Source organism: Protopterus annectens, chromosome 4.part1 (genome assembly GCF_019279795.1).
Source record: "Protopterus annectens isolate FY-2018-M chromosome 4.part1, PAN1.0, whole genome shotgun sequence".
Classification (NCBI taxonomy): Eukaryota; Metazoa; Chordata; order Ceratodontiformes; family Protopteridae; genus Protopterus; species Protopterus annectens.
Genome location: NC_056734.1, coordinates 515,394,080 through 515,410,734, shown reverse-complemented (window position 1 = coordinate 515,410,734; position 16,655 = coordinate 515,394,080). Strand labels below are relative to the sequence as shown.

The 16,655-nt window shown below is 42.7% G+C and overlaps 1 protein-coding gene across 1 annotated transcript in view; it reads left to right on the top strand.

Moving 5' to 3' along the window:
- Positions 1-16,655, top strand: part of ANO7 (anoctamin 7) — a 1,683,969-nt gene that overhangs the window by 1,626,020 nt on the left and 41,294 nt on the right. The gene's annotated exons all lie outside the window — the stretch shown is intronic.

Genomic DNA, 16,655 nt, shown 5'->3' with positions numbered 1-16,655 from the left:
TTTGTCGCAGCCCCGCATCCTTTGTCTTTTCAAATCCCAGTGTTGGTGGTTTTCCAGAAGAAATATAACTTGGTGGAGACAGAAAATTTCCCTAAGTCCAGATCTCCCCTTCTCCCACCGTGATGTAAAACAGTTGGTCATCACAGAAACCTCAGAGGTGTTTCAGGAGAGATAAAAGTGCAAGGTGTGTGGGACAGCAAGGTCAGATGCAAGCACATAAACATAAAAGACATGATTGCTCTAATCAAGGCACTCAACTCTCTGAATCATCTTTGGTCGCCTCAACCTTTTCCAGGTGTTAAAGACAATACTATAGTCATGTGGTACATCATTAAGCAAGGGGGGGATCCAGGTCATTCTCTGTTTGCAGAGTAGTCATATTAGCTTGGGATGCAGCTTCACAGCACAGTCTCACTGTACAGGTATCCTATGTTCTATCAGAACAAAATTGTGTGGTAGATAAACAGAACAAGACAAGAGCAGACCCTCACAAATGGAAACTAGATCAGAGGGTCTTCCAAGACTTGACCATCTGTGGGGAGTTTCTCAAGTAGACCCATTTGCCTCCTTTCTGAATAATCAGCTGACAAGATTCTGCTCAAGGACTCCATACTAGAAGGCCTGGAAGACAGATGCCTTTTTCCTTCCCTGGGATAGGAATGCTCCTGTATGCTTTTTCACTCTTTCCATTGATATCCAGGATACTTCTGAAGATTCAGAAGGATTCTCCAAAGATCCTTGTGATAACTCCCTTCTGGCCCAGGCAATAGTTATTCTCCCTTATTTTGGAGATGGCCAGGAGCAATCACTGCAAGCTTCCTCAAAGAATGGATCTGCTTACACAAGATTAGGGGGTGTTAGATACACCCCAAGCCCAGTCAGCTTCAGCTGACTGTGTGAATGATAAGGTGTCTAAAGGGAATTAAGACCCTGTTTACTGAGGATATGCAGCAGTTACTAATGGTGGCAAGAAAGTTTGCTACAAGAAAATAATACATTAGCAACCCTAAAATAATACATTAGCAACCCTATCTCATTTCCCAGAGAGACAGAGTTTCTTTGAGAACTAATCCTTCTTTTATGTCTAAAGTGGTACTCAAGTTTACTTTAAGCCAAAATATATATCTCCCAGTTTTCTTTCCTGAAGCTAAAATGAGAGAGAAAAGATACTCCATACCTTTGATGTCCATAGATAACTCATGTTGCATCATCTGATGTTGTCAATTTATTTTCATTTTATCATTGACATACAGGTTTGGTTCTGACATCAGAACTGACTCAGCCATTACTACAGCTTGCACAGACCAAAAACTCTCTAGTTTCACCTCTACCCATAATTTCTGTCTCCCAATTACCTCAGATCTCGTTTGCCACTTTTCTGGACAAACACTTTAACCAAAGCTCTCAAACTTAGTTTTGCTTTTTTGAATATTTTTTTCTTCTATTTTTCAAACTTCTCTTTTTTCAGTGTTTATTCCCTTTCACTGTTCTCTAGCCATTAATCAGTGATCACTGTCCCCATTCCATACACTCCAGTGTATTCTCTGCTATCACCGTTGATACCTTTCTTCCGTACACTTTGGTGTACTCTGACTATCAGCATTCATAGTTTGTTTCTTTCTTTTCTCCCCTTTCACCACATAAAAAAAAATCTGCCTTCCTTCTGCCTTTTCTTGTTGAATGTTTTGCCTGTCTCTCTCTCATGTTAGTGTTGTGTGTATGCATGTCCTTCCAGCCCCTTTTTTTATGGCTGAGAAAATTAAAGCTATTTATGGCTTTAAAAAATGCCAGAAGTGCGGCCATAAGATACCTCTATCAGACTTGTATCTTTTATGTGTATATTGTTTGGGTCCTGTGCATTTACAGGAGGATTTCAGTATTTGCCATAGTTTTAGCCATAGGATGCTTGTTGAGAGGAGAAACAAGCTGATTTTGAAAGGCTTGATTCCTTCCACCTTTGGAGAGGCCATATCTGCTGTAGACAAAAGAAAAATGGATATTTCTTCCCCTTCTCAGTCATCCTCTTTGGAGAAGGGCAAAAAGAGGAGCTTGTCAGTACCATCCTCCACTTCAGCACCGACAGGAAAGAAGTATAGATCCATGGCTCCTAAAAGTTACTGGGAGCTGAATGACTCTGAGAGTTTAGTACCAGGAAAATCACCATCACCTACCACCATTCTTACATCAAACTCCTTGACACCGATAGCTTCGTCACGAGAAAGTTTGCCTTCTGGTTCTATATCAATGCCGACTACTTCGGTGCAGGCTATAGATATAGGGCATATGGAAGCTCTACCCAGAACTTGTTACTTCCCATCTGTTAGGTTCATAGGTGTGTACTAGGCTAATGACCCTGGAGCCTTTACAAGCCTAGCCCATAGAATTACCCTGGCATTATGCCACCCAACCTTAGATCCCAGTGCCTCTGTTGAGTAGAGTCACTGGAGTGATCCCTGGGGTGAATTTTCTATTTCCCATCCACTCATCAAGATTTCTATTGAAGAGGGCCAGTGAGATGCTCTGTTTGACATGTATGGGAAGTCTATTCCATAGCATGGACAGTCTCTGGGTTATGAACCTGTCCCTCCGGCTTGTTCTGTGGATCGTGGTAATGAGGTTGAGGTCTCTGGAGGGTATGGAGTCGGAGGGACTGGGATTTCTTTAGATGTAGCATTTCTAACAGACCTGGGTCAGACATGGCTTTGTAAGTCAAGCAGACAACATCTCTAAGTAGGCGATATGAGACAGAGAATAGTTGGAATTTTTTGAGTCTGTCCATCTAAGACAAGTGTTTAAGGCCTAGGATCCTCTTTGTGAGGTACTTTTGCGGCCTCTCCAGTTGTTGCAGGTGTCTAGTGAGGTACATGCCAAATGGGGCATTGTACTCGATGATTGGGCTAATGAGGGAAGAGTAGAGGGAGACAATGACCTCTTTCTTCCAGGATTTAAAACCCTTAGTAATGAGATGTGCCACACAGAAGGAATTTCTTACCACAGTGGCTATGTTGTGGTCAAAAGAGAGGTTGCGGTCAACCTGTGTTCCCAGATCTCTTATAATACCTTATTTGTTCAGTGGACTGCCATCAATGTGGTAATTCATGGGAACTGGGTTTTTCCCAAAGGAGATGACAAGATTTTTTTTGGCATTGAGCTTAAGGCCATGGTTCTGACTCCAGTTGTTGGTCTCAGTAAGGCCTTTCTGTAGAATGTCAACATCACTTGGGAAGTTAATAATAGCTCCCAACTTGCAATTGTCTGCGAACGTTGTCAGCCAGAGTCCCTTCGTGTTGGCTTGGACTTCAAAGAAGTAGATATCAAACAGGGGAGGACCCAGGGCTGAGCCCTGTGGGACTCCACTTGTGACTTGTCAGCAGTCTGTCTTGGAGTCAACTACTTTCACACTATGGGTTCTATCTGTGAGCCAGTTTGCAATCCACCTAGCGATATAGGGATTGATGCCTAGCTTAGTGAGTTTTTCTATGATTCCTGAGTGGGGAATAATATCAAAGGCTTTGGCCAGATCAAGGTAGGCTGTATAAGTCACCTTGCCTTCATCCACAGCTCTGGTGACTGACTCAAAGAAGTTGACCAGGTTGAGCAGGCATGATCTACCCTTCACAAAGCCAAACTGTGTGGGATCCAGAGTTTGGAGATTCCCTATATCCTTGCTTATTAAGTCCATGATGATGCATTCCATAGCTTTGCATATCGGACTCGTCAGGCTAATAGGGCGACGATAATTCCCAGGGTCTGTAGTCGCTCCTCCTTTGTGGGGAGTGATGACTGTAGCAGTGCGCCATTCAGTAGGGACAAAGCCTGAGGTGAGGCTACAATTGAACAGGGCACAGAGGTGAGGTGCCAGTTCACTCTGTAGTTCATGTAGAACACAGCCAGGGATATTGTCAGGTCCCATAGAAGCTGCATTCTTGGCCTTGGCCCATGCTGTTTTAACCTGTGCAGCAGTAATACTGGGTGCCTGGCAATCTACTGGTATTTTGATGGGTCCTTTGGTGGGGGAGAGAGGGGTAAAGTTGGCACTGAATCTGTCGGCCAGTATATTGGCAATATCTGTTGGCTCGGTATAGGAGGTACCATTGTGCAGTAGCTCAGAGCAAATCTGGATATTGCCATGGAGATTCTTTACACAACTATAGAAGACCTTTTGGTTGTCTCTACTATCTGCTGCAATTCTGTTTTCATAGCTAGCTTTACAGGATTTGATGAGGGATCTCAACTTTTTGTTGAGGCTGATAAGGGAGTTTTTTCCAGTCTTGGGGACTTCACCTTATTCCACATCAGTTTTCTCCTCCTGTTGTAGAGTTTGTTTATGGCAGTGGACCACTACATTGGCTTCCTTTTTTTGTAGAAGAATGTCGTGGTTCTATTGGGTATGGTGAGATCCATGCATTTGTGTACATATTCGTACAGTGCATTGGTGTACGATTCGGTGATCATGCAACTATTCTCCATTTGCATGGGTACCGTAAAGTTAGCCACCTCTGTTTTTAGGAGCACAAAGTTAGCTTTGGAGAAGTTTTTCATGGTAGTTACCTTTACATGGGGGGTGAGAAGGATGTGGATTTCCAAGGTGACTTGTTTGTGGTCAGATCTAACCAGGGAGGAGCTGACTATTGGTGTAGAGCAAAGGTTGTTCATGTTAGTAATGACCAGGTCAAGTATGTTGCTACCTCTAGTGGGGGTAAGAATGAGCTGGTCCAGGGCATTGGAATGAATGAATTACAGTAAACACTGGGCAAGTGTATTGGTACATGAGTAGTTTTCCCAGTTAATGAAGGGGTAGTTGAAGTCACCCAGTATGAGAGTGTAAGGTTGGACCCTAATATTCTCCAGGGTGCTTAGGAACATGGAGTGTGAGTCTTGGGACATGGTTGGGGACCTATAGCAGGCTATAACCTGAATCGCTGTCTTGCACAATGTTAACTGCACCTGATGTATCATTGATGCGTTATGTTGGACTACCAGTCTGGAGGTGTGCACATCCTTTATGAATATGGAAACACCACCACCTTTGGAGCTTTGGTCCAAGTTCTGGGGCTGAAATGTGTGGAATGAGTTATAGCCTGATAGTGCAGGGGTGCTTTCTGCTGCCTTGGTCTCTGTTACAGCACAAATGCCGATGTTCTCCATTTTAAGGAGTGCTTTGAGTGAGTGTATTTTGAAATTTAGTGTTAAGCAGCATGACCCTGACCCTCAGATTGCATTTGTTTGTAGCTGTTATGGTACTCATTTGGTCTTTGGAACACCACCTAAAAAAGGCACTATAGGGATGGCAAGAGCCTTGGCCAGTATCCAGAGGCCCAAGGGTGACAGATGCAAGCCATCTCTGGCAAAGCTTCGAGGTCTGTCAATCATGTTATCCCAGGCAGACAGATACTGGATCCCCTTAGAATGACACCAGAAACTTAGCCAATTGTTGAAATCAACAATTTTTGCTTGTACTGTGGTATCACACTGGGTGATGGTAGAAGGCTGCTCAGGGCTAGAGTCATACCCACCTGGGCTACAATCTGAGAGGTCTTCTATGTCTCTTTTCATGTAGTCGAGGGAGGTACATCTCAGGTCATTCACACCCACATGTACAACAGTCATATTTGTACCTGTTGTTGAGGGACCTGAGTGCATGCGTTATGTGGCGGATCCTGGCACCTGATAGGCAGCTGTTACTTTTTCCATATTCAACCTAGTGAGTGGGACATCAGTGTGCCTCACTATCAAGTCACCTATGCCTAGTGTGTTGGGCATGCTGTATTGCCTTAGGGGCTTTGGTTGAGTGGCACACTGTCTCTCGTGATTAATGTTGTGTTGTGGTGGCTGAGTGTGTTTATGCCTTGGAGGTCTCTGCTGTTTGGGTACATTTTTCTTGAGAGCCTCCGTGAAGGTGGGTGTGTGGTTTGTGTTTTTATGTGAAGGCAGTGCTGGTGTGTGTTCTGGAGGGCTGTGTGTTCACCATCTCCTCTTGACCAGCTATTCTGGTCTTTGCTGTAGAGCATGGTTTCCAGTTTGGATATAACAAGTGCATCTCTCGCAAGTCTAAGTGTTGGGAGGTAAGAGGAGAGGGTTGTCCGTGAACATGAGACAGTTGCTACATTGCCTCAGGATGCCCAAGTTCACCAGGTTAATAGGAGAAAGCACAGGGAACTGACCTTTAGACATGCCTGGAGGGGTAGGCATTAATAAGTACTGCAGCTGTTTCCTTGTAGAATGTTTAGTGCTGGTAGCACTTTTGCATGCTATAATAATTGCTACAAGAAGTCTGGTAAAGTGCTAGACTAATAAGCTAGTAAAAGTACAGGAGAGGAGAGAACTAGCAGATCTAAGGAAAAATTGAAGAGCAGACTTTTTGGTACCGCTCAGAAGCTTACAAACAGTCCTGGATACAGCAAATCTGTATCTGGACTAGACTAGTTAGAGGAAAGGCAGGAAACAAGCTTAGAACTTTTTTTTTTTTTTTTACAGAAAAGCAACTAAAACAGCAGTAAAAACAATTCAAATGCAGTGCAAGCTAGTACACTTGTGTATGTAGCAATATTAAAGCAAATCTAGTTTAAATAAATACAATTAAATTAAAAAAAAAACTAAAAACAAGTGCAGAACAGTAAATTAGGAAAACATCTAAATGGAAGCACATCAGGAAACAATGCCAGCAAATATACATATAATTCAGTCAAGCAAAAATTAAGACAGTGCAAAACTCTGAACAGTTAAAAACTGCCAAAGAAATATACTTATCAGCTCTATATTTCCAGATTGTTTGAGAAGCACACGCAGTCAGAACACAAGGAGATTCTAGCAATGGTATGCAAGACTTTATGGAGAGAAGGTTTTGTTAAGGGTTTGTCCACAAGAGTGTAGACCACAAGAACCTTCTTAAATGTAAAGTAACTCACCTGAAGCACAAGTGCTAAGACCAAAGCTTAAAATGCTTAGAATAACAGATAAATTTAATTAGGCTAATAACAAGCAATATTAAATGTAGCAGAATAAAAGCACTCGAACACTTAAGAGCACACAGCAAATATAAGGTAAAGTATGAACACAATTACAGTAAAAGCAGCTGAATAAAGTGTACAATTTTTTTAAAGTGAAAAAGGAATAAACAGAAGTGTTCAAAGTCCAAGAAGCAAGGGGGTAGTCCCACCCAAATAATCTCACTGCACTATGATGAGTGATCAAATGAGACTGGACTGGGGGCAGTGACCAAGATCAGATTTACAGCAGGGGCAGGCAAATCCAAAGCCACCAAGTTTAAAACTAGAAGAACACTTGTGAGGGGGAGGCGGGGAGGGCAGTGCACACAACAGTAGTAAAGGACAGAAACAGTACAGCAAATATAAATAATAAAGCAAATATTCAGCACAGTGCAAACTGAGTTGCAAAAGGTGTACTTATCAGTTTGGAATATCAGAAAGATTCCAACTCTGCTCACAGTCAGGAGAATTCAATTATCTGCTATACCAGCTCTGCACAAATTCACAGAAATGCAGTTTGTAATGGAGGTACAACACAGAAAATACACCTCAGGCAATGACTATCAGCTAAGATGGTCTGGCTCAACAACCTCCACCTGAAACTAGCTTCTGAGTTACCTTGAGAAACAAAGTGCACATAACAGCAGCAAAGGACAAACAGTACAGCAAATATACAGCACAGTGCAAACTGAGTTGCAATAATTGTACTTATCAGTTTGGAATATCAGAAAGATTCCAACTCTGCTCACAGTCAGGAGAATTCAGCTGTCTGCTACATCAGCTCTGCACACATTCCCCCTTTGTGGGGGTGAGTTACCCAAGGCTTTTCTTCAGAGATCTACATCACCCTCTCTGTTGTCAGCTCGTTCCACCAAAAGCCTTACCAAACTCGACATGGAGGGACTGATGAATAAAATTTTGTGAGCAAGAGGTTTCACAGGACTCCCTTCAGCTCTGTCCTCTATGGGCTAAGGAGCTGAACCTTCATTTACCCCTTTAACTACTCCTCCACTGACCTCCTCTGAGGCATCATAGTTTACAGCTCCTTGTCTTCCGGTGCTGGTTGTATCAGTTCTGGAGATCTCTTTCTCTTCGGAATCAGTTATTGCCCTTTGCTCTTCAGTTATTTCAGAGTCCGAGGCCTCCTGGGGTCATGTGTGTCCTGTCAGCTCTGAGAGGCAGGAGCTGACTTCAATTTTTTTGGAGCCATCCCTACACCTTGGAGGGACTGCACGGTTCAGTTTGGCTCTGGCTTCTGTCTCGGGGGCTGTTTCTTCAGAGTGGGGAGTTAACTCTGTTCAGGGCTCCCTTCCCTCTTCAGGAGGCTAGCCTCCAAGGCAATGGAAAGAGCCTTGGCTCTATCAGTGACTCAGTCAGCCCCTTCCTCCTTGGAGCAGATATCTTCCTCATGCCCAGTTATTTGACCTGTCTCTCCACTGGGGCAGCAAGTACCAAAACCTCAAACCTCAGGAGTCTTAAATACAGATTCTGTCATCATTTGATACCGCTCCAGACTATCCCCCTCAGAAGGTTCTGAGGAAGGAGTAAGCAGTACAAGAGGAAGCACTTAGATTCCCCACAGGAACTGATCATGGAAGACACTGATTTTGATGAGGGGGAAGGGTCCCTAAGGTCACCCCCTGAAGATGTCTCCTTTGGAGACATCCTAGAAATTTTGACACAGAGGAGTGACTGGAAGTCCCAAAACCCTTCCTCAGAGGAATCAGTTTACCTGCAGGCTTTCAGTACTCAACTGTGTATCTCTTGGGTGACTGCCCACTGACAAACACATTCACTTGATTTCTCAGCGGGCGTGGAAAGATCCAGACACAAATGAACCCATCCCCAAGAGACTGGACGAAATTTTATCTGCACCTAAGGATAAACAATTCTGGGCTAAAGGTTTAGCAGTATATGCAATGGTTGTAGTGGTTGGCGCAAAAAAGGGACTTGCTGAGGAGAGTTCATCTATCCATCCACCCATCGGAGAGTCTCAGGTGAAGGATAGATTTGGGAAGTGAGTTTACGCTTCATTGACCTTTGCTTTAAGGTCTTTGAATTTTCTGGCACATTTCAGCAGACTTCAAAGGGATCTGATTAAGGAATTGTCAGATACCCTGGTGGGAAGCTGTTACTGAGGGAGTCCAAGAGAAGGTTGCTTCCCAGTTGGCCACCCTGGAGTCTGTGTCAAACTAGTCCATGAGGCTCATTGCACATGCAGGTGAAGGGACCTCCAGAGCGGTGGGTCTGGGTTCAGGTGTAGTCATAAGGAGACATGCCTGGATGTGCCTGTGTGACTTTGTGGAACCATTTAAGTCTTCATTCATCAATGCACCTTTTGTCAGATCATTTTGTTTGGTCCAAAAGTAAGAAAGACATTATCCAGTTGTCAGAAGGGTGTCAAAACCCTTTCTGCTGTGGGCATACATTTTTTCACCCCCAAAGATAATTTTCTAGGAATCAGAGGAGCAGTGGAAAGATGGGGTTCAAAAAATGGCAAGGGCCTTCCAAGGACACATGTGGAGGCACTTCTGCCCGGGGCAGAGGGTGGAACTACAATGGAAGATGTCATCCATGTGGCAGAGGTGATCCGCAGAACCAGGCCTTCAGGGACTACTTCCCAGGTAAGCCCCCTTCAGTGTTCCTGAAAGGTGACCCAATTGTCTCCCTCAGGAGGCAGTCGGGGGATGCTTATCCTCGCACTAAAATGCCTGGCTAAATATAACAGATTCTTGGGTGCTACGGATTATATCCAAAGGTTATAACATACCCTTTTCCCATCTCCTCCCCATATGCAAAAAAATCCCTGATGCTCCACCCAGTCAGGGAGAACCAGCAGTTCTAGAAATTCCAAAACTGCTAGACAAAAGAGTCATCCAAGAAGTCTCACCAGACCAGAGGAGATCCGAAATTTATAGTGTTAAAAAGACAGGGGACTGGACATCAATTTTGGATCTCAATGTGTTGAACAAATCAGTCAACGAATGAAATTCTGGATGGTCATGGTACAGTCCATTCTTCCATTTTTAGGAAAGGATGACTTCATATCTATAGATGTTCAGGATATGTACTACCATATAAAAATGGACAAGTGCTCCAAAAGGTTCCCTCACTTCTGGCTGGGAGTCAGTCATTACCAATTCAGGGCGCTACCCTTTGGTCTCACCACAGCCCCCAGGATGTACACCAAATGTATGGCAGCAGTAGCATCTCACTTGAGACTGCAAAGATTCCAGGTGTTTCTGTACTTGGATGACTGGCTCATTACTGCTCCAACCAGGGATTGACTGATAGAAGTAAGGGATTATGTTCTCCAAACCTGTGCATATTTAGGAATGACTATCAACCAAGAAAAATCCCAACTGTCTCCAATTCAGAGTTTAGAGTTTATAGGGCCTTGGCTGAATATGACAACAGCCTTAGTTATCCTTTCCCCAAGTGAGATTTCAAAAAACAATACAGAGGAAGAAGGTTCCCGCTCTCCTAGTTTTTCAGCCCCTAGGTCCTGTGGCAGCAGCAATTACTCTAGTTCCCCTAGCCAGATATCACATGAGAATTCTACAATGGCTGCTGGCTTCTCAATGGTCTATACTACATCAACCCATATCAGACCAGATTCTGATCAGTCATTGCAGAAAGGATCTAGCTTGGTTGATTCACTCCAAAGAAATTCTCCTGGGTCGGACTTCATCCTCCCAGAGCCTAAGGCTATAGTGACTACGGATGCCTCCCAGATTGAGGGTGGGGCATTTTGTGGGTAAGACTTCCCAAGGCACTTGGTCCCCTACAGAGGCCAGCTTGCATGTCAATGTTCTGGAGCTAAGAGTGGTGCTTTAACTTTGCAAACCTTTCAAACTGCTCTTCCTACAGGAATAATTGCAATTCAAATAGACAATATGTCAGTACTTTGGTACAACAACAAACAGGGAGGAACTACATCTTAACCCCTTTGTCGAGAAGCACTCAGCGTGTGGCAGTGGGCAATCTCTTTCAACCGCTTTCTGAAAGCAACCCACATTCTGGGAGTTCCAATGTAATAGCTGACAAACTGAGCTGGTGTGTTTGACAGCCTCACAAGTGGTCTCTCAATCCAAAAGTGGCAGAAAAGATTTTCTGTCAGTGGGGCCAGCCTTGCTGCGACCTGTTCACCTCTCCCTAAATAACAAGTGCAGCAACTACTTTGCCTGATTCCACCTCTGGGGAAGTCACCAAGAGATGTTCTTTTCCATAATTGGCCCTCCGGTCTCCTGTATGCCTTTCCCCCGAATCCTCTAATCCCAAAATTCTTACAGAAAGCCCTCAGGTTGAAGAACAAAGTAATCCTCATTGCTCCATTTTGGCTTCAACAGATATGGTTCCCCTTTCTTTGGCCTTGTCTCATTCAACCACCTTGGACTCTGGACCTGGCTCCAGACCTTCTTTCCAATCTGGATGGGCTAGTTCACCCAGACATTCTAAACCTCAAGCTGACAGCATGGTTCCTCCAGTTCTACTAGTAGCCAGGCATCTTAACCTTTTTTCTCCGGTACGCCAAATTCTCCTAGCTTCTTATAAACCTTCCACACAGAAACTATATAGTAGCAAATGGAAAATATTTACCATTTGGGCACGTGAAAGGGGTATAGATCCCTTTTCTGCTTCTACTGATAATATTTTAGAGTTCTTAGCCTCTCTTTTCAATGCAGGAGCATCCCCTTCTACCATCAGAATACAGATAGCAGCAATTTCAAATTTCCATGATGGTTTGGAACATTCTTTGGCTTCTCATAGACTTTGTAAGTCATTTTTAAAAGGGGCACTTTTGCTGAAACCTCCTTTCAAAGATCCTACTCACCTTGGGACCTAAACCTAGTGTTGTAATCTATTGTACATTCTCCCTTCAAACCATCTGCAGACTGTGATCCGAAATACTTGTCATGGAAAACATTTTTGGTGGCAATAACCTCCACTAGAAGGATTTCAGAAATTCAGGCTTTATAATGTAAACCACCTTACCTGATCTTTCATAAGGACAGAGCCTCCTTACAATCTAATCCAACCTTCCTATCTAAAGTAGTGTCAGAGTCCAATATCAATCAGATGATTATTTTGTCAGTATTCAGGAGAGATAAAAGTACAAGGTGTGTGGGACAGCAGGGTCAAATGCAAGCACATAAATATAAAAGACATGCTTACTTTAATCAAGACACGTAACTCTCTGAATCATCTTTGGTCGCCTTAACCTCTTCAAGGTGTTATAGACAATACTATAGTCATGTGCTACATCATTAACCAAGGGTGGGGTCCAGGTCATATTCTGTTTGCAGACTAGTCATATTAGCTTAGGATATAGCTTCACAGCACAGTCCGACTGTACAGGTATCCTACATTCTATCAGAACAAAATTGTGTGGCAGACAAACTGAGCAGGACAAGAGCAGACCCTCATAAATGGAAACTAAATCAGAGGGTCTTGACCATCTGTGGGGAGTTCCTCAAGTAGATCTACTTGACTTCTCTCTAAATAATCAGCTGACAAGATTCTGCTTCAGAACTCCATGCTAGAAGGCCTGGAAGGCAGATGCCTTTTCCTTTCCTGTGACAAGAATGTTCCCGTATGCTTTTTTAACTCTTTCCACTGATATCCAGGTTATCTCTGAAGATTCAGAAGGAATCCCCAAAGATCCTTGTGGTAACTTCCCTTCTGGCTCAGGCAACTGCCGTTCTCCCTTCTTTTCAAAATGACCAGGAGTAATTGCTGCAAGCTTCCTCAAAGAATGGATCTGCTCACACAAGACTAGGGTGTTTGATACACCTCATGCCCAGTCACCTTCAGCTGTGTGGATGATAGGTGCCTAAAGGGAATTAAGACCCTGTTCACTGAGGATTTGCAGCAGTTACTAATGGTGGCAAGAAGGTCTGCTACAAGAAAATAATACATTAGCAACCCTAAAATAATATATTAGCAACCCTATCTCATTTTCCAGAGAAATAGGGTTTCTTTGACAACTAATCCTTCTTTTATGCCTAAAGTAGTATTCAAGTTTACTTTAAACCAAACTATTCATCTCTCAGTTTTCTTTCCTGAAATGAAAGGATAATCCATACCTTTGATGTCCATAGACAACTTGGTTTGTATCTTTCTGATCTTCAGAACAGTTGCTCATTTCTTGTGAAGGCAAGAAGAAGGGGCATTTTGTGTCAAAATTGACTATGTCCAAGTGGTTGCCTCAAGCTATTACCTTTTATTACACTCACCATAATAAAACTATTGCTGGCCAGCTCAAGGCCCACCATACCAGTCTTGGCTTTATCTATGGCTTTTTGGAAAGAGTTGGATTCTAGAAGCAGCAACTTGGTCCTATGTTCATAAATTTACAAGAAATTACAAGCTTGATTCCTTCTCTATGTCTAGATCAGGCGTTACTAAGACTTTTCACCAGGGGCTCTTAGTTCCTTCCCCTTCCACTTCCCAATGTAGTAAGCTAAGTTAATATACTCATGTATCTAAGGCTACTGCAGCAGTGATCAATATGATGAACATAGTACAGTTGTGTATGTAAACTTACCATAACAGTAGATGTTCAAATGATCACTGCTGAAGTATACAACACCCTCCACCCCCCTCGTTTTTTGGTATGTTGTTTATGCCAGTGTGAGGGCATGTATTTTTTGTTTTTCCTAGCATTGTCCTTTTCAGCTAACTAATAGTTTGAGTGTATGGAGGGTGCCCTGAAACTTTGGAAGCTGGATGGCTGTTAAATCCTACGTAGGATCTAACCCTTATAGCTAAGGCTACTGCAGTAGTGATTATTCAAACATCTGCTGTCATGGTAAGTTTACTTACAAAATTGTATTTCTTTTCTTTAAGACCCAGTCATAACCATAAAGAATGTTTTACTTGTCAGTCTTTTGTGCCTAAAATATTAAGGGATTGTCTAACCCAAAATACTTCTGGAGAATCAGAGACTTAGAGAGCTTGCACAGGGAGGATGGCCTCTGAAGTTTACCAATTGGACATCTCTCAGCAGTTAAAGAAGAATCTCCAAAAGTCAAATGCCAAAGTTTCTGTTGTCTTGTCAGACATGAATGTCTCAACTTTAGTACTTGGTGAGTCATCATACTGCCTGTTATTGTCCACTGCAGCAAACCTGTTGGAGGCCAATAAGGGACAGCATCTTGACACATCCTGCTCGACCAATCAGATGGTTGTTTGACTGCAAAGGGGGAACAATTGGTCATTACATCTGAGGGAACAGAGGCTGTACTTCAAATTGTGGTCTGAATAGCAGTACCAATTAACTTGATTGAGGTACATCAGGGGTTGTCTCCTCTCCATTACGCTCATGCCAACATCCCTAAAAAAAGAATATACAAAGCATTCTTCCACCTCTTCTCCTTCTAGTATTAGGGTCCTTCAGAAAGAGTAGTAGGACTTCTCCCATGGCTTTTTAAGCAGTTATGTCCCTAAAGCCTCCTCTGTTTTTCACAACTATCTTATACCACCTTCATCCTCTCGAGAGATACATCACTTGAAGAGGAAGAGGCAGAATCTTTGAAACAGATGATAATACTGCGTCTCCAGACTCCCCTTTAGAGGAACTCCGTTTTGTAGGCACTGTATTAAATATGATACAACATTTCCAGTGGGAGAGAAAGAAGGTCTCTGACATGCAGAAAAGGGACTATGACTTGTTATATGTGGGAATCCCAAACCTGCTATACTTCCAGTCTAAGAAGCTCTGCAGGATACATTTTGTCATTGCATCTTTTAACCCTGAATTGCATACCCCAGCACCTAAGAGACCTGATGGGTTTTACAAGGTTCTAGACACCCACAGATTCCTTTATAAAAATCCTCTCAGACTCTGCAGCAATTTCAGTGGATTTATATAATCCTACCAAGCTGCATCCATCTGCTAATGCCTCCCCCAATGATAAGGACAAGTACGGAAGAAAAGTACACACCTCTGCTACACTTTCTTTCCTAGCTATAAACTATTAAAACCTATATGAATACGCATGTTTTGGCCATTATGGCAGAAAGGAATAAAGTCCTGACTCGCATGACAGAATCAGATACGAAAACGTCTATCATCGTTGTATAACTCTGCTACCCAAGTAGCTAGGCATTTTATCAAATGCAGTTACAATGCTGCTGATGCATCTTCTACAAATACAGCTACAGGGTCTGTCTTAATAAAGTGCTCTTGGTTGAGACTCTAGTCCTTTTCTGACAATGTCAGGTACAAATTATTAGAGCCCCCCCCCAGATAGGAAATCTATTTGGATCAGCTACTGTTGACATCTTGCAGGAGAGAGAAAAGATCATGCATAATTTTAAACAGATCATCCTCTGTTCTGTTCCCAAGTTGTAGAAGAATTAGCCTTCCAAGGCTAGCCCTTTTTTTGAAAAGATCAGAAACAACAGCAAAAGGGTAAACCGAAAAGAAGCTCCAGGAAAAAAAATCTAAGTCAGACTTTAAAGGAACAAAGAGTTCCTTTACAGACAAAGCTACAGGTTTATGACTAGTTCCTTTACAGACAAATCTACAAGTTTATGACTATCTGCTTCATCCCCTCCTTTCATCTCCATCCCACCTAAGCCTATCCCCTCTTTCTCTATCAAGCAATTTATCTCATTCCTTCACTGGGTCAATATCAGAGAGAGAGAATAGAAACTTGGCTTTTCCTTCTGAGTCATTTAGCCATTCTGCAAGTGCCCCCAGATGAACAGCTAATTTCACATTCTGAAGAGGATGATCCATCAGGGAACTACAGAACAAGCAGAAAAAAAAAAACATTTGAATCAAGACTTTTCTCGGTTCTAAGAAAGGAGGGCATGTGGATGCCTATTCTGGATCTATCAGTCCTTCTTAAGGGTTCCAAAGTTGAAAATGACTTCTCTTCAAATATTGCTTCACTGTGATTCTTTGTCAATCCTTTATGGTTACTCTGGACCTCAAAGATGCATAACGTTATATTCTCATCCACCCAGAACACAGTATGCCTTACAATTTCGCTTTCAGTTTTCTGCTTTACCCTTTGGTCTTTCTACACCCTCAAGGATATTCACAAAATCCCTATCCCCAGTTATTGCATTCTGCAATCTCCGGAGTTTCCATACACGTCCCTATCTAGAAGATCTTCTTATCCAAGCTTCTTCAAGAGACATACTTATCTTAGATCTCAAGTTAAATATACCTGAAAAAGTCTGTCCTTCTGCTGTCTCAAGTTCTGATCTTTCTAGATTGCTTTGTCAACACTGTCGCTATGATGGAATGTTTTTTCCATGGGACAAGATGCAGTCTGACTGCTTAGTTTTTCTCTCTCCACCTACATTTGACCTCAGCAGTAGAGATACTGACAGCCCTGGGGTATATGGCTAAATGCATAAAAAGACACTTCTTGCCAGAGTCTGCATGAGGATGATTCAGTAATACCGGAAGTCTATTTGGGCTTAGCATAGATACTTAATGACCTTCACAATTTCTCCCTTGCTGTTCATAAAGCATGATTATTTTTTGGTGGATCAAGCAGATGTCATTTTATCGGGTAGTCTAATTTTTGTTTCTCTTTCTGAGTCAGGAAATCTAAATGTGTGTGCTTCAGATGTAGCATGGGAAGCACAGGTGCAATTAACATAAAAGTACAAGGAGTTTGGTGTGGTCAGGACCAAAAACTGCAC